The sequence below is a fragment of the Lissotriton helveticus genome, chromosome 9, assembly GCF_964261635.1.
Source record: "Lissotriton helveticus chromosome 9, aLisHel1.1, whole genome shotgun sequence".
Taxonomy (NCBI): domain Eukaryota; kingdom Metazoa; phylum Chordata; class Amphibia; order Caudata; family Salamandridae; genus Lissotriton; species Lissotriton helveticus.
The window spans coordinates 90588719-90615653 of NC_136070.1; the positions used below are offsets into that span (position 1 = coordinate 90588719).

General features: G+C 50.7%; 1 long non-coding RNA gene across 1 annotated transcript; it reads left to right on the forward strand.

The window, feature by feature from the left end:
* The first annotated feature begins 14530 nt into the window (after nt 1-14530).
* Nucleotides 14531-17173, forward strand: LOC144782638 (uncharacterized). The gene is made up of 3 exons (XR_013601189.1): nt 14531-15215; nt 15319-15380; nt 15536-17173. It is a non-coding gene; the product is annotated as an uncharacterized LOC144782638 (long non-coding RNA).
* Nucleotides 17174-26935: the final 9762 nt, after the last annotated feature.

A 26935-nucleotide genomic window follows, 5' to 3' on the forward strand; every position in this document is an offset into this window, starting at 1 on the left:
TACCATGATGAGCCAAAGTATGAGGATAAATGCACCAAAGCCCACCCAAAATTCAATCCATGGAGAAATCAGATATGTTTCTTTCAGCTGTTTCAAAAGTTATTTAGCTTTATCTTTAAAGGTTTTTGTTGATGGCTGTGTTTTTGATTCACTTAGGTCTTCAGAGGAATCATCGAAGTTTATGAAGTAGCCGGATGCAGTTCTGTCAATTGTTCCAATTGCTTCAGGATTACTGTTTCTTGCATATTCGTTTGTTACTTCATTGTAGGTTGGTGTGTCTCTACTAAATGTTTTTATTTGGGTTTTCAGAGGTTTAAGTTCCAATGCATTGTTGCATAGTCCTTGTTGTTCTTCTGTAGGCGTTTCGAATGTGATTAGCCTCTTAGTTTGGACCTCTGAATTGGTAGCAAATCTTGGTGTTCTACTACTTATCGGGAGTCCACTTGGCCTACTGTTTGTTATCGGCCACATGATTGTGGTTTTACCAGGTCGATGGATACTACTCTGTTCTCCTTTTTACCAGCAAGCGGCGGTAGTACAACTGATCTTGTCCAGTTAATAGACAAGACAGGAACTGCTTTTCTGTAAGAAGGCCCAAATTCCTTCTTTACCGCGATCTTTTCTCTGACTAGATCCCCGACTATTGGAATCCAGACAGGTCTTGCTGGGACAGGTGGTGGTTCTTCAGTGGTTGTTGGCTGCTGTTTCAACTTTATGTTGCTCAGGTCTTTTCTTGTTTTATTTAAGTCCTGCAAAATAGCCAAACGATCTTTGATATCAAAGCTTTTTTCCTTTACCACTGAAGTCTGACTGTCAAGATCTAAGACTAACATCCTAGTTCCAAACAATAATTCGTACGGACTGAATCCCTTCAGAGAATTTCTTGGCAGGTTATTTAGACTACGTTGGACACTTATTAGATGTTTGACCCACCCAGCTCCCGAACCTAATACCTTTGCTGTTATAGATTGCTTTATGTCACGGTTTTTTCTTTCTACAATTCCGTTCCCCTCAGGGTGAAATGGACAAGAGTACCGCAATGCAATGCCCATGCTGGTCATGGCCTCCTTATAAGCTCGAGAGCTAAAAGCAGGACCCTGGTCAGAATGCAGCATGCCAATTGCGTATGTGCCGATAAAGACCCGCAAATCTTTTATAACAGTTCTGGCGTCAGCCGAGCGCTGGGGCCACATCCATATGAATCTCGTGCATAAATCCACTGCGACCAGGATATATTTATAGTTACCATCCCTTTGTAAGGGACCACAGTGGTCCAGATAGACACAGGCTAATGGTTTATCTGAGATTAGAAGGGGCGTCTGCGCTGGTCGTCTCACCGTTGATACTTTTATTCTTTGACATATTTCACATTCTAAAACATAGTTCCTTGTTTGTCTTCTCATTTGTGGCCACCAGTATCTCTGTTTTAACAATGATACTGTGGCTGAGACGCCAGCATGTACAGAAGCGAGCCCTTCGTGTGCCGCTATTATTAGTCCTAACCTATGTTCCATGTTTGGAATTGCCCTATCCCCCACTCCAGGGATTCGAGCAAAAGGAACATTGTTTGCATCAGTTATGTATGAGTATTTTACTGGAAAGCCTTTCGGGAGTGTTTCTATCGAATCCTTTTCTGTAGCGCTGACAGCCTGTAATATTTCGCTGTCTATTTTTGTTTTTGACCGTGTGATGGCAGCTACGGAAGCCGTTTGCACAGCTGCCTTCGCGGCCTCATCAGCCAATGAATTCCCTGCAACGTGAACGCCATCACGTTGATGACTCAGTGTATGTATCACGTGAGTCTTTGGTAGTTCTTTCTGTAAAAGAACTACTTGTTCCCAGAGCATTTTATGCTTGATTGTGCCTCCTTTTGCATCCTTAAAACCATTCTGAAGCCAGATCTGCAAGTATTCGTTGTAAGACTGAACGCAATAATACGAATCGCACACTATGAGTGTGGGGAATTCTCGATCGGTATTTTCAAGCGCCATCATGAATGCTATCAGTTCAGCTCGCTGAGCTGTACAGTCTCCCAGAGATTGTGTTTTGGTGATAGCTGGTTTAAATTTTCCTTCGTGCCAGCGACCTTTAACAATCGCACACGCAGCACTGTAAGCTTGTTTACCCCCCACTGCGGGTTGTGCTGATCCGTCTGTATATATTATACAGCCGTAATGATCTAGAGGCAAAATTTCGGTCGGCGGAGGACATTCGAATTCGTATTGGAGAAATTCTTGTGTTTTTAAATTGGGATCAAATTCGTATACCACGTCTGTTGCAGCAAGAGAATTAACTCACTGTATCCACCTTGGATGTAGTGCTTTAGCATTCGGAATGCTTGCCTTTGTTACCGCCTCCAAGGCTGGTATCGGTGTCACGATTATTATTCGTTTACCTTGTGCCAGGGCTCGTTCTTTTGCTATAGCTGTCTGTGTTGCAGTAAGAATTTTTTCCGTTGGGCTAAATTTCATTTCAGCTTTAGTGTATAAGTGTGATTTGAATGCAATTGGTACCTTTTCTCCCTCGTTAGAGGTCAGGTATGTGAATCCGCATCTTCCTGGGATGACTCGAATCACAAGATTGCGTGTGTTATCACGTGTTTCCAATTTTGTTTTAATTAACATGTCTGTTTGTAAGGCTCTCAAAATTTCTGTGTGTATTTGAGTCCAATTGGTTCTTTTAAAATCTGGTTTTATTAGATCATAAAGGGGTTTGACCCTTTCTGCGTAATTTGCAATGTATGTTCTTCCGAAATTTAGGAAGCCTAGAATTGACTGTAGGTTTTTTAGTGTTCTAGGTGCTTGGAGTACGGCACATTTCTCTAGGAAATTGTCAGCCAGGCTTTTGCCTTCACTTGATAATTCATATCCTAAGAACAGGACTGTTAGATGGGCAATTCTAGATTTTTTAAAGTTGAATTTGTAACCCTCTGCTGCGAACCCAAGTATTATGGTGTTCACTCTCTTCAAGTGAGTATCCAAGTCATCATCTGTTAGGTATATGTCGTCGACATAAGATAATGCTTCGTCATCATATGTTTGTAGTAACTCTGTTACTCTCGCTGAGAATAATCCTGGGCTGTTCTTGAACCCTTGGGGTAACCGACAGAATTGTTTTTGAGCGCCATTTATTGAGAACGCAGACAAATATCTGCTCTCTGGTGCTATATTTTGACAAAAGAATCCATTAGAGATGTCTAATGTTGTTTTGTATTTTCTGCGCACTATGTTATTCATTAGCGCTGCACTATGCGAGTTTTGCACTGCAAAAGTTTTGCAACATGAGTTAAGGTGTCTGTAATCCAAAACTAGACGATATGAATTGTCTGGTTTGGAAACAGGAAACAAAGGGTTGTTCATTTGTGAGGTGCAAGTTTCAATCACCCCCTGGTATTCTAGTTGATCTAGGATTTCTTTTACCTGTTTTTTAGCTTCTTGCTTAATTGGGTACTGTCTTGGTGCAGTAGGTTGTGATTTTAACTGGATTTTGTGAGGAGGAGAGTCCTCATCCCATCCCACGTGATTTTTATATAAAGCAGGAGCTTGAGCTACTGCCCACTTTCTAGCAAGTGTGTATTTTTTATGTATTGGGATATGATTTGAGAAGGCAGGCATAATTATTTCTTCGCCATGAGGGCAGTCCCTGACAAACTCTGGTGGCCAGTCTTTTTCAGCTAGAAGGATGTCATAGCCCTTGGAGAGATTGTCCCAAAATAGTCCCCTTATTTTTCTAGTCTTATCCCCTTCTATACGTAAAGTTATTTCATATATTTTGTGAGGTTTGCTAACTCTGGTGTCTGCAGTTTCCACTTGAAGATATTCATTCGTGTCCACTGTCTCCAGATGATTCATAAGGACTTTGCGAGCTATGCTCACTTCTGCTGCGCTGTCTAGCATTGTCTGAGCCCATTCTCCGTTTTTCAGTTGTGTCTTCAGTATTCTCGGCATTGTTAACTATTTTAATACTGGCTACCTTCTTTTTTGGAAATTGTAATTTCTTATTTGGATGAGCAGGTTCCTTGTCTTTGGACTTGACGTGCCCTTCCCTGGGTTCCGATCGTCCTCTTCTTTCCGATTTCTGCGAGGAAGTCTGAAAAGATTGAGAGGGACGTGTATCAAAATCTTGATATCTATCCGGTTTCTTTATATTATCCCTATTTCTAAGGTTGTATTTTTTCACAGAGGGCTCACTTTGGGGAGACCTAGGTCCTTGGTCCGGAGATTTTTCTCTCCGCCGAGGACACCTTCCTCTGGACTGGAATTTCTTTTCTTTTGGATAGGATTGTTTGTTTCCATCCCAGTTCTTCTTTTGACTGTTTAGATTATTTTTAATAAATATTTTTTCAGGACTTTCAATCAGTTGGGGTTTTTACTGGTATTCCACCTAAACTTTCTCTACCTAGTTCCTCATAGGATTTTTCTATAATTCTGGCAATTTCAGCTGGTTGGTCTGCTATATCTGTTTCTTTTAACCTTTGGCGGATCGCCACGTTTGCTGCTTCTCCCTTTATATTGGCTAGTAATATAGCCGAGACCTGCTTGAAGTCTTTCAGTAATTTCATACCAAGAGTTAAAGCGGGTTCTGGACCGTATTCGTCTTGAATTTGTTTTAGCACATCTGGTATTACCGAGATGGATGGTGCACCATGCGTTTTTGTGTAAATGGAAGCAAAGACTGTACCCCAAGTGTCACAGTCCTCCACGTGTGGTGCGATTCCCATTGGAAGACAGATGATGATTTTTTGTGCTAACCAGAATGGTATTTGTTCCCTTTTAGCTGGTACTTTACCTAGGCAGGACTGTATGTTCTGTGGTGTAATTTTATTTGTGTTCCCCTGATGAGGGGTCAGCTGTGCAATTTTAATTGCTGGTTGGATTGTTGAAGTCCGCATTACATATTGGACTAATTGTCTATGTACTTTTATTAATTGTTTTAGTTGTATTAGAAGATCTGCTGCAGACATTCTTTCGATGTCTGGATGTGGTGTGTATCCGGCTAGGACCGGCCACGTTGCTCCTGGTCTACCTAATGGACCGAGCCTGGTGATGTGATTGTTGTGTTTTAGGGCGCCATTAAACAAGAGCAGGTGCTCTTGAAATTTAAGTGGTACTTCCACCTCCTTGAAAGGAGTGTATTCTTCAGGAGGTTCCTCTGTTTTGTAATGGTGGAAGTACTTTGTTACAGCGTTTGCTGCTGGAAAGTTTATCCATGAATAGAATACCTCTGTCTGCCGATATTCGTGTGCCTCTATTACGAATATGACTGTGCCACCTCTAGGTGTCAGTCCATTTTCTATAAGTTTTAAAGTTATAGATTTTCTTATGTTGACCGGGATGTGTATTAAATCCGGGTCTGCTTCTTGCATAGTATTATCAGCTGCTATGAGTTCAGCTGCTACTCTAGCTATCTCTCTTTCTTCTTCAGTGTCTGACATTCTACTGTCAGGAAGGTTATTTTGTTTGTTTGCAGATCAGGTTTCTTTGGAAACAAAGATTAGATGCACAATATTTTGGAACAGTGTATCCTTCAACGTTGACTAAACCAAGAACCATACATAGGAGTTTCTTCCTGCGAGGTTTGGCGGATATGACCTTTCACCCACTCCAGACGTCTTTGGAGTATTATGGGAAAAAAAGGGGTCTGAGTGAAAAAGCACGACTGAGTTACTCTAATGTCTTGCGTTAGTTTTATCGCCTTGCCCCACGTTGGGCGCCATGTAGTGTAGTTCCTATTATCCCAATAGGCTCTGCGCATTGGAATAATACCTTCAATAGTATAGGCCTAGACCAGACGTTAACTAGGTCTTCTATTGTCGATATTAGACTTAAAGTTTTGGGTTTGCCAGCTGGCTCAGAGTTCACTAGAACCTTTCTCGAATAGGCAAGGAGGAGTTGAAACACTCTCGATAGACAAGAAGGGATTTAGTTTCTGACAACCGTAGAACATGACAACTTTGCTCTCCCTTAATCAAGAGTGTATCTCTAGAGTCGTGTGAAAACAAAAGACAACTTATTTTACTCAGTCAGTACGTGCATTCTTAGTCTCACCAGATTGTAGAGAAAAGGAAGAGACGGGCGTGTTCAATAAAAGATGTTATTTATTGATCAGTCTCTTTTCTCGTACAAGAGAAATGAATCGATATTATCGCAATACTTATGGTTAAGTAAAGTGCATACAATAAAAGCAGAAGTATAAAATAATACTGTAAAAACATTTATATGGTTTCGTAGCCATAAGGTGGTTTAAAATGGATAAAATAGATACATACACATATACATTTGACTAATCGTACTCAACTGGTGTTTCTAACTACGCCTACCCCGGTGTACCTGACCTAAGCCTAATACGTGGGCGGGAATAGAAAGTAGCAGTTTAAGTTAAGTTTGTTTTGCCAAGTGACTGACTCACGAATTCTCTGCAAGGGGTTATTCAGTTCTGTACCTTGAATCTAGGATGAATGAGGGATGGTATCTCTCATCTCTGGTCTCGATATTCCAGGCTGCCTGCGAGGGCTACCCGGAAGCGCCGGAGCTGGATTTCTCGGCAGGAGAAAGCAGCGTCTCGTTCTCAGCGCGTCAGGAAGGCGGGGCTGCGCCAGCGGGGTCTGCTCTGCTCTGGGCTTCGGCAAGTCTGGCTGCTCCGATCTCGTCACCACCGCGTGTGTTTGCTTAAGGCAATACCGGTAATATTTATACCTGTAAGGTGCCGAGATTGACGTAAGGATGGACATAGATACGTCAATAAGGATGTCATACGACTTGGTCGTTAGCACATTCTTTTGCTGAAGTTCTCGATGAAATCAAAACAATAACCGCAGGGTTTTTCCCAGGTTGTCATAGGTTTGATTTGTTTTGAGAACTCCGTATGCCTTATCAGGGGCTGGAGGAATATCTCTTGTCTAATTAGATGGCAAGCGTTATGACCTAATCAGATAACACATTCCTGTGCCGTAGTGTGGCTTAATCAGATAACAGTTTCTGCATCATGGGATGGCTGCTAGTTAACTTGTTAACCAGAACAGGGTCAGGAATAGGGGGATCGATACAGAACCTATAAGAATACATCACAATATCTGTTGCAGCTGCCCACCCACCGCCCTGTCTCTGTTGCAGCTGATGTCTCTGTTGCAGCTGCCCACCCACCCGTTCTCTGTTGCAGCCAATCTCTGTTGCAGCTGACCACCCATCCACCCTGTCTCTGTTGCAGCTGATGACACCCATCCGCCCTGTCTCTGTGGCAGCTGCCCACCCATCCGCCCTGTCTCTGTTGCAACTGCCCGTCCACCCGCCATGTCTCTGTTGCAGCTGCCTGTCCGCCCGCCATGTCTCTGTTGCAGCTGTAGTCACTGTTGCAGCTGCCCACCCTGTCACTGTTGCAGATGCTCGCCACCCGCCCTGTCTCTGTTGCAGCTGACCGCCCACCCGCCCTGTTTCTGTTGCAGCTGACCGCCCACCCACCCTGTCCGTTGCAGCTGATGTCTGTTGCAGCTGACCGCTCACCCACCCTGTCTGTTTTCAGCTGCCTACCCACCCTCCTTGTCTTTCAGCTGCCCGCCCACCCTCCCTGTCTCTCTTTCAGCTGCCTGCCCACCCGCCTTGTCTCTGTTTTAGCTGCCCACCCGCCGTCTATTTCAGCTGACCACCCTACCGCCCTGTCTCTTTCAGCTGACCACCCACCCACTCTGTCTCTTTCAGCTGACCACCTACCCGCCCTGTCTCTGTTTCAGCTGAATGTCTGTTTCAGGTGAAGTCTCTGTTTCAGCTGACCACCCACCTGGTCTGTTTCAGCTGATGTCTGTTTCAGCTGACTACCCGCCCTGTTGCTATTTCAGCTGAACGGCCACCCCCCTGTCTCTGTTTCAGCTGAACAGCTACCCGCCCTATCTCTGTTTCAGCTGATCACCCACTCGGTCTCAGTTCTGGTGATATCTGTTTCAGCTGACCACACACCAGCCCTTTCTCAGTTTCTGCTTATGTCTCTGTTTCTACAGCACACCCACCCGCCCTGTCTGTTTCTGCTGATGTCTCTGTTTCTGCAATGCCGCTGTTTCTTCTGCCCACCCATCTGCCCTGTTTCTTCTGTCCACTTACCTGCCCTGTCTGTTTGTTCTGCCCACCCACCCTGTTTATTTCTTCTGCCCACACACCCGCCCTGTCTGTTTCTGCTGAACTCCCACCCGCCCTGTCTCTGATACTGTTGAGGCCTCTGTTTCTGCTGATGTCTCTGTTTCTGCTGATGTCTTGGTTTCTGCTGTCCACCCACCTGCCCTGTCTCAGTTTCTGCTGTCCACCCACCCTGTCTCGGTTTCTGCTGGTGTCTCTGTTTCTGCTGGTGTCTCTGTTTCTGCTGGTGTCTCAGTTTCTGCTGGTGTCTCAGTTTCTGCTGTAGATGTCTCGGTTTCTGCTGACCACCACACCCGTAATGTCTCTGTTTCTGTTGAAAGTCTTGGTTTCTGCTGATTGTCTCGGTTCTGCTGTGTCTCTGTGCTGACCACCCACCCGTCCTGTGTCTGTTTCTGCTGGTGTCTCTGTTTCTGCTGGTGTCTGTTTCTGCAAAGTCTCAGTTCTGCTGTAGATGTCTCGGTTTCTGCTGACCACCACACCCGCATTGTCTCTGTCTCTGCTGTCCACCCACTCACCCTGTCTCTGTTTCTGCTGAACGAACACCCACCCACCACGTTCCTGTTTCTGCTGATGTCTCGGTTACTGCTAACCACCCACCCTATCCTGTCTCTGCTAAAAGTCTCTGTTTCTGCTGAATGTCTTGGTTTCTGCTGTGTTTCTGTTTGTGCTGACCACTCACCCGTCCTGTCTCGGTTTGTGCTGATGTCCCTGTTTCTCCTGATGTCCCCGTCTCTGTTTCTGCTGGTGTCTCAGTTTCTGCTAAAGTCTCAGTTTCTGCTGTAGATGTCTTTTCTACTGACCGCCACATCCGCAATGTCTGTCTCTGCTGACCACCCACCTGCCCTGTCTCTGTTGAACGCCCACCCACCCTGTCTCTATTTCAGCTGATGTCTGTCTCTTCTGACCACCCACCCGCCCGGTCTCTGTTTCTTCTGACCGCCCCCCTGCTCTTTCTCTGTTTCTTCCGCCCACCCACCATGTCTGTTTCTTCTGATGTCTCTGTTTCTGCTGGGTACCTCCCCCCCCCCGCCTCTGTTTCTACTGATGCCTCTGTTGCTGCTTTGTTTCTGCTGATGCCTCTGTTTCTGCTGATGCCTCTGTTTCTGCTGATGCCTCTGTTTCTGCTGATGCCTCTGTTTCTGCTGATGCCTCTGTTTCTGCTGATGCCTCTGTTTCTGCTGATGCCTCTGTTTCTGCTGATGCCTCTGTTTCTACTGATGCCTCTGTTTCTACTGATGCCTATGTTTTTGCTGATGTCTCGATTTCTGCTGTACACCCACCCGCCCTGTTTTGGTTTCTGCTGTCCACCCACCCGCCCTGTCTGTTTCTGCTGTAAATGTCTCCGTTTCTACTGACCACCACACCCGCAAGGTCTCTGTCTCTGATGCCCACTCACTCGCCCTGTCTCCGCTGAACACCCACCTGTTTCTGCTGAAGTCTGTTTCTGCATGGCCACCCACCCGTCCTGTCTCCGTTTCTGCTGTTGTATCGGATTCTGCTACCCACCCACCGTGTCACAGTTTCTGCTGACCACCCACCTGCCGTGTCTGTTTCTGCTGTCTCTGTGCTGACCACCCACCCGTCCTGTCTCTGTTTCTGCTGTTGTCTCGGATTCTGCTGCCCACCCACCGTGTCCCAGTTTCTGCTGACCACCCACCTGCCGTGTCTGTTTCTGCTGTCTCTGTGCTGACCACCCACCCATCCTGTCTCTATTTGTGCTGTGTCTGTCTGTGCTGACCACCCACTCACCAACCCGTCCTGTCTCTATTTCTGCTGCGTCTGTGTGTGCTGACCACCCACCCGTCCTGTCTGTTTCTGCTGGTGTCCCTTTTTTTGCTGGTGTCCCTATTTCTGCTGTACACCCACCCACCCTGCCTTGTATCTGCTGAGTGTGGCTCCCGACCACCCTGTCCCTGTTTCTGCTGAACACCCACCAGCCCTGTCTCTGTTTCTGCTGATGTCCCTGTTTCTGCTGATGTCCCTGTTTCTGCTGCCCAATGTCCCTGTTTCTGCTGAAGGTCCTATTTCTGCTTGTGACACACACCACCCTGTGCCTGTGTCTGCTGATTGTGACACCCACCTGCCCGTGTCTGTTTCTGTAAGGTGTTTTTCTATGCAAAGTGTCTTTCTATGCAGTATGTGTCTTTCTGCAGCTCACCCACCCGCCTTGTGTCTATTTCTGCAGGTCACCCACCCACCCTGTGTCTGTATCTGCAGAACCCCCACCCACCCTGCCACTGCTTCTGCAGATGTCACTGTTTCTGCTGACCACCCACCCGCTCTCACTGTTTCTGCAGCCCACCCGCCTGCCCCATCACTTTTTGTAGTAGTCTGTTTCAGTTGCCTGCCCACCCACCTGCCCTGTCTCTGCTGCCGACCCATCCGCCCTGTCTCTGTTTTCTGCTGAATGTCTGTTTCTGCTTATGTCTCTGTTTCTGCTGTGTCTTTGAGCTGACTACCCACCCGCCCTGTTTCTGCTGTCTGTTTGTGCAGACCACCCTCCCGTCCTGTCTATGTTTCTGCTGTCTGTGTTGACCACCCACCTGTTCTGTCCATGTTTCTGCTGGCCACCCACCCTGTCCATGTTTCTGCTGATGTCCATGTTTCTGCTGACCACTCACCCACCCTGTCCATGTTTCTGCTGATGTCCATGTTTCTGCTGCTGATGTCCATGTTTCTGCTGCTGATGTCCATGTTTCTGCTGATGTCCATATTTCCATGTTTCTGTTGATGTCCATATTTCTGCTGATGTCCATATTTCTGCTGACTGTCCATGTTTCTGCTGAACATCCCACCCACCCTGTCCATGTTTCTGCTGGCCACCCACCCACCCTGTCCATGCTTCTGCTGCCCGTGGTCCCTGTTTCTGGTCACCACCCAGCCAGTCCCAGTTTCTGCTGTCCACCCATGTTTTTTGGTGAACTGAAGGCCCCTGTTTTTTGCTGAACTGAAGGCCCCTGTTTTTTGCTGAACTGAAGGCCCCTGTTTTTTGCTGAACTGAAGGCCCCTGTTTTTTGCTGAACTGAAGGCCCCTGTTTTTTGCTGAACTGAAGGCCCCTGTTTTTTGCTGAACTGAAGGCCCCTGTTTTTTGCTGATGGCCCTGTTTTTTTTGCTGATGGCCCTGTTTTTTGATGATGGCCCTGCTTTTTTGATGATGGCCCTGCTTTTTAGGTTTTGCCTAGCGAAAGCTGCGCTCTGCGCAGCTTTTTCGCGCAGGCGAAATCCTGTTGAGAACTGTAGGGTGCTTTGGGTCGGCCCTCGTCATTGATTGGCTGGCTCCGTAAACGGAGCCTTGCCATTGGACGAGGGGCCTGTCCGTCAATGCCGGACCAGACACGGGGGCGTTCCTGACATTCTTTGCCTTTTGCCGACGTCACGCGACGCCGGGAACGCCCCCGAGTCTGGTCCGGCATTGCCGGGACCTGCGTTTGCTGAAGTGTCGGGTTTCTTTGCTGTGGCGGAACAAATTGCAGGTAAGCGATGGTGTCTTTTGTAATATAAATGACTGTATTTTTGGAATGCCCCATCCGAAATGTTTAATCACGTATTTTTTTTTGTTCTCTGCAGGTATTTTGCGACGGCCCGGTGGGGGGAACAATTTCCGGTCGGGATCCTTGGCTCGCTGTCTGTCTCCGTGGGGGGAACAATTTCCGGTCGGGATCCTTGGCTCGCTGTCTGTCTCCGTCTCCGTGCTCCAAGGGATTTCTTGCAGGTAAGCGATGGTGTCTTTTGTAATATAAATGATTGTATTTTTTGAATGCCCCATCCGAAATGTTTAATCACGTATTTTTTTTTGTTTTTCTCTTCAGGTTGCCGGGACCTGCCTTTGGTGACGTGTCGGGTTTCTGTGTTTGTGGCGGAACAAATTGCAGGTAAGCGATGATGTCTTTTGTAATCTAAATGACTGTCTTTTTTGAATGCCCCATCCGAAATGTTTAATCACGTATTTTTTTTTGTTCTCTGCAGGTTTGCTGAAGTGTCGGGTTTCTTTGCTGTGGCGGAACAAATTGCAGGTAAGCGATGGTGTCTTTTGTAATCTAAATGACTGTATTTTTTGAATGCCCCATCCGAAATGTTTAATCACGTATTTTTTTTTGTTCTCTGCAGGTATTTTGCGACGGCCCGGTGGGGGGAACAATTTCCGGTCGGGATCCTTGGCTCGCTGTCTGTCTCCGTCTCCGTGCTCCAAGGGATTTCTTGCAGGTAAGCGATGGTGTCTTTTGTAATATAAATGACTGTATTTTTTGAATGCCCCATCCGAAATGTTTAATCACGTATTTTTTTTTGTTTTTCTCTTCAGGTTGCCGGGACCTGCCTTTGGTGACGTGTCGGGTTTCTGTGTTTGTGGCGGAACAAATTGCAGGTAAGCGATGATGTCTTTTGTAATATAAATGACTGTATTTTTTGAATGCCCCATCCGAAATGTTTAATCACGTATTTTTTTTTGTTCTCTGCAGGTATTTTGCGACGGCCCGGTGGGGGGAACAATTTCCGGTCGGGATCCTTGGCTCGCTGTCTGTCTCCGTCTCCATGATACAAGGGATTTCTTGCAGGTAAGCGATGGTGTCTTTTGTAATATACGCGATTTACATTTGTATATAATTATAATTTGTTTTATGTGTTCTACTTTTTATAACTTTGCAAAGTGTTTTAGAAATTAATTTATCTCACTTTCGTTGCAGGTATTTTTCGGCGTCGCGGCGTGGTCCCGGGATCTGGGCGTGGTCGCTGTTTCCGGTCGCCATTTTGCGCTCGGTGTCTGGCTTCGTGGTACGATGGATTTCAGGTACGCGTTTAATTTGTATATAATTGTAATTTGTTTTATGTGTTCTACAGTCTTTAGCCTATTTGTTTTATATATTTTGCGCTTGTTCTCTTTAATGTTTCCGTGTCGGGTCTCCTCCGTGGCGTGACGACTTGCAGGTAAGCGATGGTGTGTTTTTTAATTTACATTTTTATGTCGCTGTAATTTCTTTTATGTGTTCAGCCTATTCTGTTTTTATTGTAATGTATTTATTTTTTGGGCCTGTTCTCTTTAATGTTTCCGGGTTGGGTCGCCTTCGTGGCGTGACGACTTGCAGGTAAGCGATGGTGTGTGTTGTAATTAATAAATGGCTGTCTCTTTTTAATGACTGTGAGTTTTTGTAACTTTGTAAAACTTTTTTTAGAATTATTTTATCTCACTTTCGTTGCAGGTATTTTTCGGCGTCGCTGCGTGGTCCCGGGACTTTTTATAACTTTGCAAAGTGTTTTAGAAATTAATTTATCTCACTTTCGTTGCAGGTATTTTTCGGCGTCGCGGCGTGGTCCCGGGATCTGGGCGTGGTCGCTGTTTCCGGTCGCCATTTTGCGCTCGGTGTCTGGCTTCGTGGTACGATGGATTTCAGGTACGCGTTTAATTTGTATATAATTGTAATTTGTTTTATGTGTTCTACAGTCTTTAGCCTATTTGTTTTATATATTTTGCGCTTGTTCTCTTTAATGTTTCCGTGTCGGGTCTCCTCCGTGGCGTGACGACTTGCAGGTAAGCGATGGTGTGTTTTTTAATTTACATTTTTATGTCGCTGTAATTTCTTTTATGTGTTCAGCCTATTCTGTTTTTATTGTAATGTATTTATTTTTTGGGCCTGTTCTCTTTAATGTTTCCGGGTTGGGTCGCCTTCGTGGCGTGACGACTTGCAGGTAAGCGATGGTGTGTGTTGTAATTAATAAATGGCTGTCTCTTTTTAATGACTGTGAGTTTTTGTAACTTTGTAAAACTTTTTTTAGAATTATTTTATCTCACTTTCGTTGCAGGTATTTTTCGGCGTCGCTGCGTGGTCCCGGGATCTGGGCGTGGTCGCGGTTTCCGGTCGCCATTTTGCGCTCGGTGTCTGGCTTCGTGGTACGATGGATTTCAGGTACGCGTTTAATTTGTATATAATTGTAATTTGTTTTATGTGTTCTACAGTCTTTAGCCTATTTGTTTTATATATTTTGCGCTTGTTCTCTTTAATGTTTCCGTGTCGGGTCTCCTCCGTGGCGTGACGACTTGCAGGTAAGCGATGGTGTGTTTTTTAATTTACATTTTTATGTCGCTGTAATTTCTTTTATGTGTTCAGCCTATTCTGTTTTTATTGTAATGTATTTATTTTTTGGGCCTGTTCTCTTTAATGTTTCCGGGTTGGGTCGCCTTCGTGGCGTGACGACTTGCAGGTAAGCGATGGTGTGTGTTGTAATTAATAAATGGCTGTCTCTTTTTAATGACTGTGAGTTTTTGTAACTTTGAAAAGCGTTTTTTAGAATTAATTTTTCTAACTTTCTTTGCCGGTATTTTTCGGCGTCGCGGCGTGGTCACGGTTTCCGGTCGCCATTTTGTCTTTGGATTCTTGGCTCGCTCGGTGTCTGTCTCCGTGGTACGATGGATTTCAGGTATGCGATTGCCATTTGTATGTCATTGTAATTTATTGTATATGTGTTCAGTGTATTTTGTTTATATTGTAATGTATTTATTTTTTGGGCCTGTTCTCTCTAGTGTTTTTGTGTCGGGTCTCCTCCGTTGCGTGACGACTTGCAGGTAAGCGATTGTGTGTTTTGTAATAGTGTTTTTGTGTCGGGTACGCAATTTACATTTTCATCTAATACTTATTTTGTTTACAAGTGTATTTCCTATTGGTCTTATATATTTTGGGCCTGTTCTCTCTCATGTTTCCGTGTCGGGTCTCCTCCATGGCGTGACGACTTGCACGTAAGCGATGGTGTGTTGTGTAATTTACTTTTTTATGTCATTGTAATTTCTTTTATGTGTTCAGCCTGTTTTGTTTATATTGTAATGTATTTCTTTTTTGGGACTGTTCTCTTTTGTGTTTTTGTGTAGGGGCTCATTCGTGGCATGACGACTTGCAGGTAAGCCATGTTGTGTTTTGTAACAAATGACTGTCCCTTTTCAATGCCCGGGAGTTTTTTAACATGGAAAAGGTATTTTTGAGTTTATGTATCTTCCTTTCTTTGCAGGAATTGAACGGCGGCGGCGTGGGAACGATTTCCGGTCGCCATTTTGTCATGGGATCTTTGGCTGTCTGTCTCCGTCTCCTTGGTCCAAGGGATTTCAGGTACGCGATTTAAATTGTAATGTAATTAGTATTTCTTTTACAGGTGTTCAGCCTTTTTGGTTTATATTCTTTTAATGTTTCTTTTTGGGGCTGTTCTCTCTAGTGTTTCCGTGTAGCCTGCCGTGACGTGTCGGGTTTCCTTCCCCGTGGACGAACAACTTTAAGGTAAGCGCTGTGGTCATGTCTTAGTGCGACTCGGTGTAGATAGATTCAAATGTAATTTGTATTTTCTTACAGGTGTTGTAGATTTAACGTAACAGGTGTTCGGCCTATTTGGTTTATGTTCTTCTGATGTTTCTTTTTTGGCCTGTACTCTCTAGTGTTTCCGTGTCGGGTCTCATCCGTGGCGTGACGACTTGCAGGTAAGCGATGTGTTTTGTAACTAAACAATTACTGTCACTTTCGAATACCCGGAGTGTTTTGTTACGTTTCAAAAGTAATTTCTAACTTCATTTCTTTCCCTTTATTTGCAGGAATATGTCGGCGGCGTGGTGTCGTAATTCTATTATGCTTACTTTAATAGTTATTTTATATCGTGTGGTTTCAGTGTAGGGAATTATTGCAAAGAGCTATCGTGTTTTTCTACTTTAACAAAATGATATTCACCAGCACTTCTTTTTGTATTTGCAGGCAGCGTGGCGCCAACTCGTCTACCACTAAGCTTTGATATTCAAGATCGGCTAAAGTCGCACATAGCCACTAAGTACTCTAACGAGTCACAGCATCCACGACCTTTTCATTCGGCCAGACAGCCTCCTATCGGCAATTTACATATGTCGAGACAGCAACATCCTAAACAACATCTCACCTACATGTTCTTAACAACAAACTTTGCAAGTCTTTTGTTATTTAATGAACTAACTGCGTTTTTTTTTGTCTTCCACAGTATGTAAAGGACTACAGCCACGGAAAGAAACATTTCTTCGAGCGAGCTCAGAAGGTATACTTCGTGACAGTGGACTGGAGCCTCTCGATTTCTCGACCGATCTCAGGAGGTATACTTCGAGACAGCGGACTGGAGCCTTTCGACATAAACTGTAAGTTCCTTCCTGTCTGTGAAAGTAATTTGTCCTTTTGAGCTGCGGTATTACGACCACAATTTTCAGTTTTACACGCGCAAACAAAGCAGTAATAATATGAATCACTTTAGAATTAAATTTTGTTGCCTATACGTTTGTCCAATTTCACCATGTTTTTGTTTAATGCGTTTGAGTTCTTTTTGGTACATTGCCAATAGGTACATTTACGATATAAATGTTGTCGCATGTCTCCTTTATTCATGAACTTTTCAAATTCAAACAAATGCTTACATTGTAAGGACCTCTGTTTATTCAAATTCGCCATTATGTACATTTTGGATGCCTTGTTTGTGCGATGCCACATTTTATTTAATATGCATAAATCGTGGGGCTGAGTTAGCTGACCACAAGCATGTATTTGTCGCAACACTAGATTTAGTCAAAGCATGAAGGCCTGTTACATTTACTGAGAGCATAAAGAACAGTTAGGATAAGGTGAGACCGACGACTTTCAGTGCAAAGTTATACATCGGCAAACTGTGCATGTAGGAGGAAAATGTAGGTAGATTTACGATATAAATGTTTGCGCATGTCTACTTTATTGATGGCCTTTGAAAATGCGAACACATGCTTACTTTGTAAGGCCTTGCTGTTTAATGCAATTCGTCATTATGTACATTTGGGATGCCTTGTTTGTGCGATGCCAGATTTTATTTCATATGCTCAAATCGTAGGGCTGAGAGTTAGATGGGCACAAGCATGTGTTTGTCGCAACACTCGATTTAGTCACAGCATGAAGGCCCGTTACATTTACTGAGAGCATAAAGAACAGTTAGGATAAGGTGAGACACGACGACTTTCAGGGCTAACTTATACATCGGCAAACTGCATTTAGGAGGAAAATGTTTGCGCATGTAAGTTTAGCCCTTTCTGTGAAAGTAATTTGTCCCCTTTTTAGGTTTTGCCTAGCGAAAGCTGCGCTCTGCGCAGCTTTTTCGCGCAGGCGAAATCCTGTTGAGAACTGTAGGGTGCTTTGGGTCGGCCCTCGTCATTGATTGGCTGGCTCCGTAAACGGAGCCTTGCCATTGGACGAGGGGCCTGTCCGTCAATGCCGGACCAGACACGGGGGCGTTCCTGACATTCTTTGCCTTTTGCCGACGTCACGCGACGCCGGGAACGCCCCCGAGTCTGGTCCGGCATTGCCGGCACTTCTGCGTCTCTCCTGCCCCGTGACTGGCCGGCCGGCCAATCCTAGCGCGGCCGGCCGGAAGTGCCCGCCCCCCGCAGCCCGGGGAAGAAGGAGAGGAAGACGGCAAGCACTATGGCGGCGCCCGCGGGGAGACCGGAGAAGTGCCTCTCCAACCTGCCGCTCTAGCTGATTCACAGCATCCCTCCAGCTCTCAGGCCATGCAATCAGGCTCTCGACGCTGCCTGCCGCAGGTCACACCGCCCTCCCGACAGCCCAGCCCGCCTCAGATCGGAGTGAAGTGCAAATCAATATGGTAATTACATTCCCATGCTGAACCGCAGCCAGGCTGGTGTGGCGGGAGCTCCGAGCCTCAAGTCTTCGCTTCCAGGCGCTGCATTGCGGTTACACCTTTTCTGATCCATTCTCGGCAGGCAGCGCTTGGGGACATCTCAGAGTCCCCGGTCTCGCTTCAAGGCGCTGCATTGCATACATCCTCTCCTTACATAAGTATCTTTCGTTCCCTTTTTGTAGGGGAGGAGGTGCGAAGCCTCTCGAGGTGCTATGTTCCCGTCCTCCTGCGCTCTGAAAGTTGGTGATCTTCGCCCAGCCGAGCCCGTTTCGAGGCGCTGTATTGCCTTTTCTCCTTGCCCCCTCTTCTCATGGGCGGGTTGCGGCCGCTTCTCGAGGCACTGTGTCCCTGTCATTCTGTGCTCCGAGGGATAGTGATGTAGACACAACTGAGCCGGTTTCAAGGCGCTATGTCCCTGTCCTCCGCCTGTACTCTGAGGGTTGGTGATCTGCGCCCAGCTGAGCCGGCTTCAAGGCGCTGTGGCACCTCCGCCTCTTCTCTCGCCTCTCCCCCGTCCGCTCCACCCTCTCGGGGGTACCTCGGGGGTGGGGGGCGGGTACCCCCGAGGCCCGGAGCCCTCCCAGAGCCCTCCCGGAGCCCGCGGGGCTGGCCCGGCTCCAGGCACACCAGCGCCTCACAATCGCGGCTTGTAGCGAAGTGCCTCTCCAACCTGCCGCTCTAGCTGATTCACAGCATCCCTCCAGCTCTCAGGCCGTGCAATCAGGCTCTCGACGCTGCCTGCCGCAGGTCACACCGCCCTCCCGACAGCCCAGCCCGCCTCAGATCGGAGTGAAGTGCAAATCAATATGGTAATTACATTCCCATGCTGAACCGCAGCCAGGCTGGTGTGTAATAGGCTTCAACACATTGACAAAGCCAACAGCTCTTACATAGGCGGGACCTGGCTTTGCCAATGCTTGCTATATATTTTCAGTTTTATATAGGCTATCTCGACCGAAGGTATTGGAGCGCTTTATATGAGCAGCGGTGACATCACACGCGGTCACATCCTATTTCAGGCACAGGAGATATAGTGGTGTGCCGAGGATCACAGGATGTTGAGACGATGCGAGACTCGAACTTGTTTCTTCAGTGCCACAGTCAGCCGCTCTGGTCCTTAGGCCACGTCCTCGCGGTGTTGCCTTCCCATCCGATATTACTCTTGTGGATTGTGGGGTACGCTTCAAAGCGCTGCACGTACCCCTCCCCCCCCCCCCCCTCCTCCATGTCGTCCTGTGGATGTGGGCGACTCTGAAGCCCATGGTCCGCTTCAAGGCGCTGCACCAGGGTCTACAGACATGTCCAAGGTCAGAGTCAAGGTGACCCCGTTGAACCCGGCTCCCTGGCCGTCCTCCGCCGAAGCCTTAACCCCAGCCCTCTCCCCCCGCCCCCACCGCGTTGACAGGCCAGAGTCTGTCTTCAAGGCGCTGCATTAAGTGTATACCAACTTTGGCACTTTCTATGCAGAGGGTGGGTGTGGCGGGAGCTCCGAGCCTCAAGTCTTCGCTTCCAGGCGCTGCATTGCGGTTACACCTTTTCTGATCCATTCTCGGCAGGCAGCGCTTGGGGACATCTCAGAGTCCCCGGTCTCGCTTCAAGGCGCTGCATTGCATACATCCTCTCCTTACATAAGTATCTTTCGTTCCCTTTTTGTAGGGGAGGAGGTGCGAAGCCTCTCGAGGCGCTATGAAGATTAATAAATGTTTTATATTTTTTTACTTTCTATGTCTGTCTGTTACATGGTTACAAGACGGGGGATCTTAAATGATTTTATATCTATGTATTTTATGGTCCCTGCCCTTTCCCAGCCTGTCCTCTCCCAGCCTGTCCTCTCCCAGCCTGTCCACTTCCAGCCTGTCCTTTCCCAGCCTGTCCTTTCCCAGCCTTTAAACTTCCAGCCTGTCCACTTCCAGCCTGCCCTCTCCCAACCTGCCCTCTCCCAACCTGCCCTCTCCCAGCCTGCCCTCTCCCAGACTGTCCCCTCCCTGCCCTCTCCCAGCCTGTCCCCTCCCTGCTCTCTCCTAGCCTGTCCTCTCCCTGCCTGTTGTCGTGTCCCGGCGGCAGCAGGCAGCAGCGTGCACTGCGTCCCCGAAGTAACAGCCCTAAAGCAAGCAAGAAGTACGCCCCCCTCCCACCAATCCCTGTTAGGTAGTGGAAACTGTCCAAACTGGGGTGCAGACAGCCCCTCTCACCTTTCGGCCTGGTACCACTGCACCAGCCGCACTACTTCCCGAACTGACCGTTCTCCACTTCAGCCCCGTCTAAATTACAATTCATGCTTGTGACCCTTTTGCCTGCTTGTACTTGTTTTCATGACCCTGTTGCCTGCTTGTGCCTCCGTGTGCCCCTGTTGCCTGCTTGTGCCTCCGTGTGCCCCTGTTGCCTGCTTGTGCCTCAGTGTGCCCCTGTTGCCTGCTTGTGCCTCCGTGTGCCCCTGTCGCCTGCTTGTGCCTCAGTTTTCGTGCCCCTGTTGCCTGCTTGTGCCCCTGTTGCATGCTTGTGCCTCCGTGTGCCCCTGTTGCCTGCTTGTGCCTCCGTGTGCCCCTGTTGCCTGCTTGTGCCTCTGTGTGCCCCTGTTGCCTGCTTGTGCCTCTGTGTGCCCCTGTTGCCTGCTTGTGCCTCCGTGTGCCCCTGTTGCCTGCTTGTGCCTCCGTTTTCGTGCCCCTGTTGCCTGCTTGTGCCTCCGTGTGCCCCTGTTGCCTGCTTGTGCCTCCGTGTGCGCCTGTTGCCTGCTTGTGCCTCCGTGTGCCCCTATTGCCTGCTTGAACCTCCGTGTGCCCCTATTGCCTGCTTGTGCCTCCGTGTGCCCCCGTTGCCTGCTTGTGCCTCCGTGTGCCCCTGTTGCCTGCTTGTGCCTCCGTGTGCCCTTGTTGCCTGCTTGTGCCTCCGTGTGCCCCTGTTGCCTGCTTGTGCCTCCGTGTGCCCCTGTTGCCTGCTTGTGCCTCCGTGTGCCCCTGTTGCCTGCTTGTGCCTCCATGTGCCCCTGTTGCCTGCTTGTGCTGTGTGGGTGTGTGTGGAGGGCTCTGTGTGGCTGTGTGTGTGGGGGGCTCTGTGTGGCTGTGTGTGTGGGGGGCTCTGTGTGGCTGTGTGTGTGGGGGGATCTGTGTGGGTGTGTGTGTGGGGGGGGCTCTGTGTGTGTTTGTGTGTGTCATTTGCGAGAGATAAAGCTAGTGGCATTGTAAATGACAATGCCATTATTTATGTTAAAAAAACATAAATAAAAATAATGTCAAGAGCAATGCCAATAGCTCTAACTTTAACAAAGGCAAAACCATTGCATTGTAAATGCTTGTTTGATGATGGCCCTGCTTTTTTGATGATGGCCCTGTTTTTTTGATGATGGACCTGTTTTTTTGATGATGGCCCTGTTTTTTTGATGATGCCCCTGTTTTTTGCTGCCCAGTGTCCCTTTTTCTGCTGCCCAGTGTCCCTTTTTCTGCTACCCAGTGTCCCTGTTTCTGCCGAAGTCCCTGTTTCTGCTGACCTCCCACCTGCCCTGTCTGTTTCTGCAGTTGTCACTGTTTCTGCTGAAAAACCCACCCACTCCCTTTGCCCCTGTCTCAGCTGACAGACCACCCTGTCCCTGTCCATGCTAAGTCCCTGTCTCAACTGTTGTCCCTCTCACAGCTGATGTCCCTGTCTCAGCTGCCCACCCGCACATCCTGTCCCTGTCTCAGCTGTGCCCACATGCATGCCCTGTCCCTGTCTCAGCTGCCCACCCTGTCCCTTCTCAGCTGCCCGCCCGCCCTCTGTCTCAGCTGCCCACCCGTCCTGTCCCTGCTGAACCATCCGCCTGCCCTGTCCGTCTGAGCTATGTCCATGTCTCAGCTACCCGCCCACCCTGTCTCAGCTGTGTCTCTATTTGTGCTGACCACCCTACTGCCCTGTCTGTTTCTGCTGTCTATGCTGACCACCCACCCCCTGTCCTGTCTCTGCTGACCACCTGTCCTTTCACTGTTTCTGCTGACCACCCGCCCAGTCTCTGTTTCTGCTGACCACCCGCCCAGTCTCTGTTTCTGCTGACCACCCACCCAGTCTCTGTTTCTGCTGCCCACCCACCCTGTCCCTGTTTCTGCTGCCCATAATCCCAGTTTCTGCTGTCTACCCACCCGCACTTCCCCTGTTTTTTGCTGATGCCCCTGTTTTTTGCTGATGCCCCTGTTTTTTGCTGATGCCCCTGTTTTTTGCTGATGCCCCTGTTTTTTGCTGATGCCCCTGTTTTTTGCTGATGCCCCTGTTTTTTGCTGATGCCCCTGTTTTTTGCTGCTGCCCCTGTTTTTGCTGCTGCCCCTGTTTTTGCTGCTGCCCCTGTTTTTGCTGCTGCCCCTGTTTTTGCTGCTGCCCCTGTTTTTGCTGCTGCCCCTGTTTTTGCTGCTGCCCCTGTTTTTGCTGACACCTCTGTTTTTTGCTGATCCCATTGTCCCTGTTTCTGCTGCCCATTGTCCCTGTTTCTGCTGCCCATTGTCCCTGTTTCTGCTGAAGTCCCTGTTTCTGCTGACCACCCACCTACCCTGTCTCTGTTTCTGCAGTTGTCACTGCATCTGCTGAAAAATTGTCCCTGTCTCTGCTAAGTCACTGTTTTAGCTACCCACCACCTGCCCTGTTCCTGTCTCAATTGCCCGCCCACCTGCCCTGTCCCTGTCTCATCTGCCCGCCCACTCGCCCTGTCCCTGTCTCATCTGCCCGCCCACCCGCCCTGTCCCTGTCTCATCTGCCCGCCCACCCGCCCTGTCCCTGTCTCATCTGCCCGCCCACCCGCCCTGTCCCTGTCTCATCTGCCCACCCACCCGCCCTGTCCCTGTCTCATCTGCCCGCCCACCCGCCCTGTCCCTGTCTCATCTGCCCGCCCACCCGCCCTGTCCCTGTCTCATCTGCCCGCCCACCCGCCCTGTCCCTGTCTCATCTGCCCGCCCACCCGCCCTGTCCCTGTCTCATCTGCCCGCCCACCCGCCCTGTCCCTGTCTCATCTGCCTGCCCACCCGCCCTCTCCCTGTCTCATCTGCCCGCCCACCCGCCCTCTCCCTGTCTCATCTGCCCGCCCACCCGCCCTCTCCCTGTCTCATCTGCCCGCCCACCCGCCCTCTCCCTGTCTCATCTGCCCGCCCACCCGCCCTGTCCCTGTCTCATCTGACCGCCCACCCGCCCTGTCCCTGTCTCATCTGCCCGCCCTGTCCCTGTCTCATCTGCCCACCCACCCGCCCTGTCCCTGTCTCATCTGATGTCCCTGTCTCATCTGATGTCCCTGTCTCATCTGATGTCCCTGTCTCATCTGATGTCCCTGTCTCATCTGATGTCCCTGTCTCATCTGCCCACCCACCCGCCCTGTCCCTGTCTCATCTGCCCACCCACCCGCCCTGTCCCTGTCTCATCTGCCCGCCCACCCGCCCTGTCCCTGTCTCATCTGCCCGCCCACCCGCCCTGTCCCTGTCTCATCTGCCCGCCCTGTTCCTGTCTCATCTGCCCGCCCACCCGCCCTGTCCCTGTCTCATCTGCCCGCCCACCCGCCCTGTCCCTGTCTCATCTGCCCGCCCACCCGCCCTGTCCCTGTCTCATCTGCCCGCCCACCCGCCCTGTCCCTGTCTCATCTGCCCGCCCACCCGCCCTGTCGCTGTCTCATCTGCCCGCCCACCCGCCCTGTCCCTGTCTCATCTGCCCGCCCACCCGCCCTGTCCCTGCCTCATCTGACCGCCCTGTCCCTGTCTCAGCTGCCGCCCTGTCCCTGTCTTAGCTGCACACCAGCACGCCCTGTCCCAGCTGCCCACCAGCCCACCCTGTCTCAGCTTGCCACCCACCTGGTCCCTGTCTCAGCTGTCCGCCCGCCCAGTCCCTATCTCAGCTGATGTCACTGTCTCAGCTGACCACCCACCCACCCCTGTCTCAGCTGACTGCCCGCCCTGTCTCAGCTGTCCATCCGCCCGCACTGTCCCAGCTAGCCACCCGCCTGGTCCTTGTCTCAGCTGCCCGCCCAGTCCCTGTCTCAGCTGAAGTCCCTGTCTCAGCTGACCAACCGCCCAACCTGTTCCTGTCTCAGCTGAAGTCCCTGTCTCAGCTGCCCACCCATCCGCCCCGCCCCTGTCTCAGCTGCCCACCCGCCCGCCCCTGTCTCAGCTGCCCACCCGCCCGCCCCTGTCTCAGCTGCCCACCCGCCCGCCCTGTCCCTGTCTCAGCTGAACACCCACCTGCCCAGGACCTGTCTCAGCTGTCCACCCACCCGCCCTGTCCGTCTCAGCTGAATGTCCCTATCTTAGCTGCCCACCCACCTGCTCTCTCAGCTGCCCACCTGCCCGTCCTGTCTCTGTCTCAGCTGATGTCTCTGTCTCAGCTGCCCACCCGCCCACCCTGTTTCTGTCTCAGCTGCCCACCCGCCCACCCTGTCTCTGTCTCAGCTGATCACCCGCCTGCCCTGTCCCTGTCTCAGCTGCCCGCCCTGCCCCTGTCTCAGCTGCCCACCTGCCCTGTCCCTGTCTCAGCTAAAGTCCCTGTCCACCCTGTCCCTGTCTCAGCTGCCCACCCTCCCACCCTGTCCCTGTCTCAGCCTCAGCTGCCCACCCTCCCGCCCTGTCCCTGTCTCAGCTGCCCACCCTGTCCCTGTCTCAGCTGCCCACTTTCCCGCCCTGTCCCTGTCTCAGCTGCCCACCCTCCCGCCCTGTCCCTGTCTCAGCTGCCCACCCTCCCGCCCTGTCCCTGTCTCAGCTGCCCACCCTCCCGCCCTGTCCCTGTCTCAGCTGCCCACCCTCCCGCCCTGTCCCTGTCTCAGCTGCCCACCCTCCCGCCCTGTCCCTGTCACAGCTGCCCACCCTCCCGGTCCCTGTCTCAGCTGCCCACCCTCCCGCCCTGTCCCAGCTGCCCACCCTCCCGCCCTGTCCCAGCTGCCCACCCTCCTGCCCTGTCCCTGTCTCAGCTGCCCACCCTCCCGCCCTGTCCTTGTCTCAGCTTCCCACCCTCCCGCCCTGTCCTTGTCTCAGCTGCCCTCCCTCCCGCCCTGTCCTTGTCTCAGCTGCCCTCCCTCCCGCCCTGTCCTTGTCTCAGCTGCCCTCCCTCCCGCCCTGTCCTTGTCTCAGCTGCCCACCCTCCCGCCCTGTCCTTGTCTCAGCTGCCCACCCTCCCGCCCTGTCCTTGTCTCAGCTGCCCACCCTCCCGCCCTGTCCTTGTCTCAGCTGCCCAACCGCCCGCCCTGTCCTTGTCTCAGCTGCCCAACCGCCCGCCCTGTCCCTGTTTCAGCTGCCCACCCACCCCCCCGCCGTTTCCCTGTCTCAGCTGCCCTCCCGCCCGGTCCCTATCTCAGCTGCCCACCCGCTCGGTCCCTGTCTCAGCTGCCCATTCGCCCGCCCTGTCCCTATCTCACCTAGCCACCTGATCGGTCCCTGTCTCAGCTGCCCACCCACCCGGTCCCTGTCTCAGCTGATGTCCCTGTCTCCTCTGACCGCCCGCCCTCCCTGTCCCTGCTGATCACCCATATGCCCTGTCCCTGTCTCAGCTGATGTCCCTGTCTCAGGTGCAGTCCCTGTCTCAGCTGCCCACCCGCCCGCCCTGTCCCTGTCTCAGCTGACCACCCGCCCGCCCTGTCCCTGTCTCAGCTGCCCGCCCTGTCCCTGTCTCAGCTGCCCACCTGCCCGGTCCCTGTCTCAGCTAAAGTCCCTGTCCACCCTATCCCTGTCTCAGCTGACCACCCACCCGCCCTGTCCCTGTCTCAGCTGCCCACCCACCCGCCCTGTCCCTGTCTCAGCTGCCCACCCGCCCGCCCTGTCCCTGTCTCAGCTGCCCACCGCCTGCCATGTACCTGTCTCAGCTGACGTCCATGTCTCAGCTGCCTACCAGCCCACCTTGTCCCTTTCTCAGATGACCACCCGCCCCCCCTGTCCCTTTCTCAGCTGCCCACCACCCACCCTGTCCCTTTCTAAGCTGATTTCCCTTTCTCAGTTGACCGCCCGCCCTGTCCCTACGATCATCCCTCTCAGCCAAGTCTCCGTCTCAGTTGCTGTTAGAAGGGGCAATCTCCGAGGCCCAGGCTGTGCTCACCCAGACACCCCAAGATCCATCTCTCCCACAGAACTTGCCGAGTCTTGATTGTGAGGTCCTCACCGGGGAGGACTTTGGGTCTGGGATCGTACACACTGAGCTCACACCACACTACGACCAGACACTACACCGTTGGATTTTAGGAACAAGTTCTTTATATAAGCCAATAACGAAGGAAGCACTCTTATATACACAGTGGCCACAGGACCACAAAGTCTCTGAGGATTCGGGAAGGGGGAAGCGGGACAGTCTTTTAGTCTCTGGGTCAGTACGAGGCGTAACCCACGCACAGCTCTCAATCCTCGAGCCGGGGGGTACGGGATGGTGGTCGTACTGGCTGCCTCACCTTCGTCGAGTCGGCTCGGTCGTGATGGTGGTCTCGATGGTCCAGCCGGACCAGACTACTCCTCGAGCCGCGACGAGGTCAGCAGGGCTCGATCGGGAGAGGTTCGTGAGAGCCGCGACAGCGGCAGCAGGTCTCGGATGGTCTTAGAGGTCGAGCCGCGACAGCGTCAGCAGGGCTCGGATGGTTGCGAGTTCAGCTCGAGCCGCGACAGCGTCAGCAGGGCTCCGATGGTCTTAGAGGTCGAGCCGCGACAGCGTCAGCAGGGCTCCGGTGGTCTTAGAGATCGAGCCGCGACAGCGTCAGCAGGGCTCCGGTGGTCTTAGAGATCGAGCCGCGACAGCGTCAGCAGGGCTCCGGTGGTCTTAGAGATCGAGCCGCGACAGCGTCAGCAGGGCTCCGATGGTTCAGTTCTTTAAGGCGAAGAAGGAGCCGCGACAGCGTCAGCAGGGCTCAGAGGTTCCGGATGAGTCTTCTTAGGGTCAGCGGCGATCAGATCAGCAGGCTTCAAGTCCAAGATACAACTGCCCGCTAGTTGTCTGGCGGGCCCAGTTATAGTCCTTTTTCTCTTTGATCTCCAGACCCTCGCAGGCAGAGGTCTCCGGCCCTGGGGGCTGGTCGTTGGCGAGGTCCGGCGGTTGGCTCTTTGATCCCTTTGAAAGATGGGTCCGGGAATTCCCAGACGCCCAGCGGGTCTGGAGCCAGCCCTCGGGGAGGCCAGAGGGGTGATCGAACCTGGCCCACAGGGGAGGGCCAAAGGTGTGACAGACACCAGCCCCTCAGGGGAGGCCGGAGGTGCCA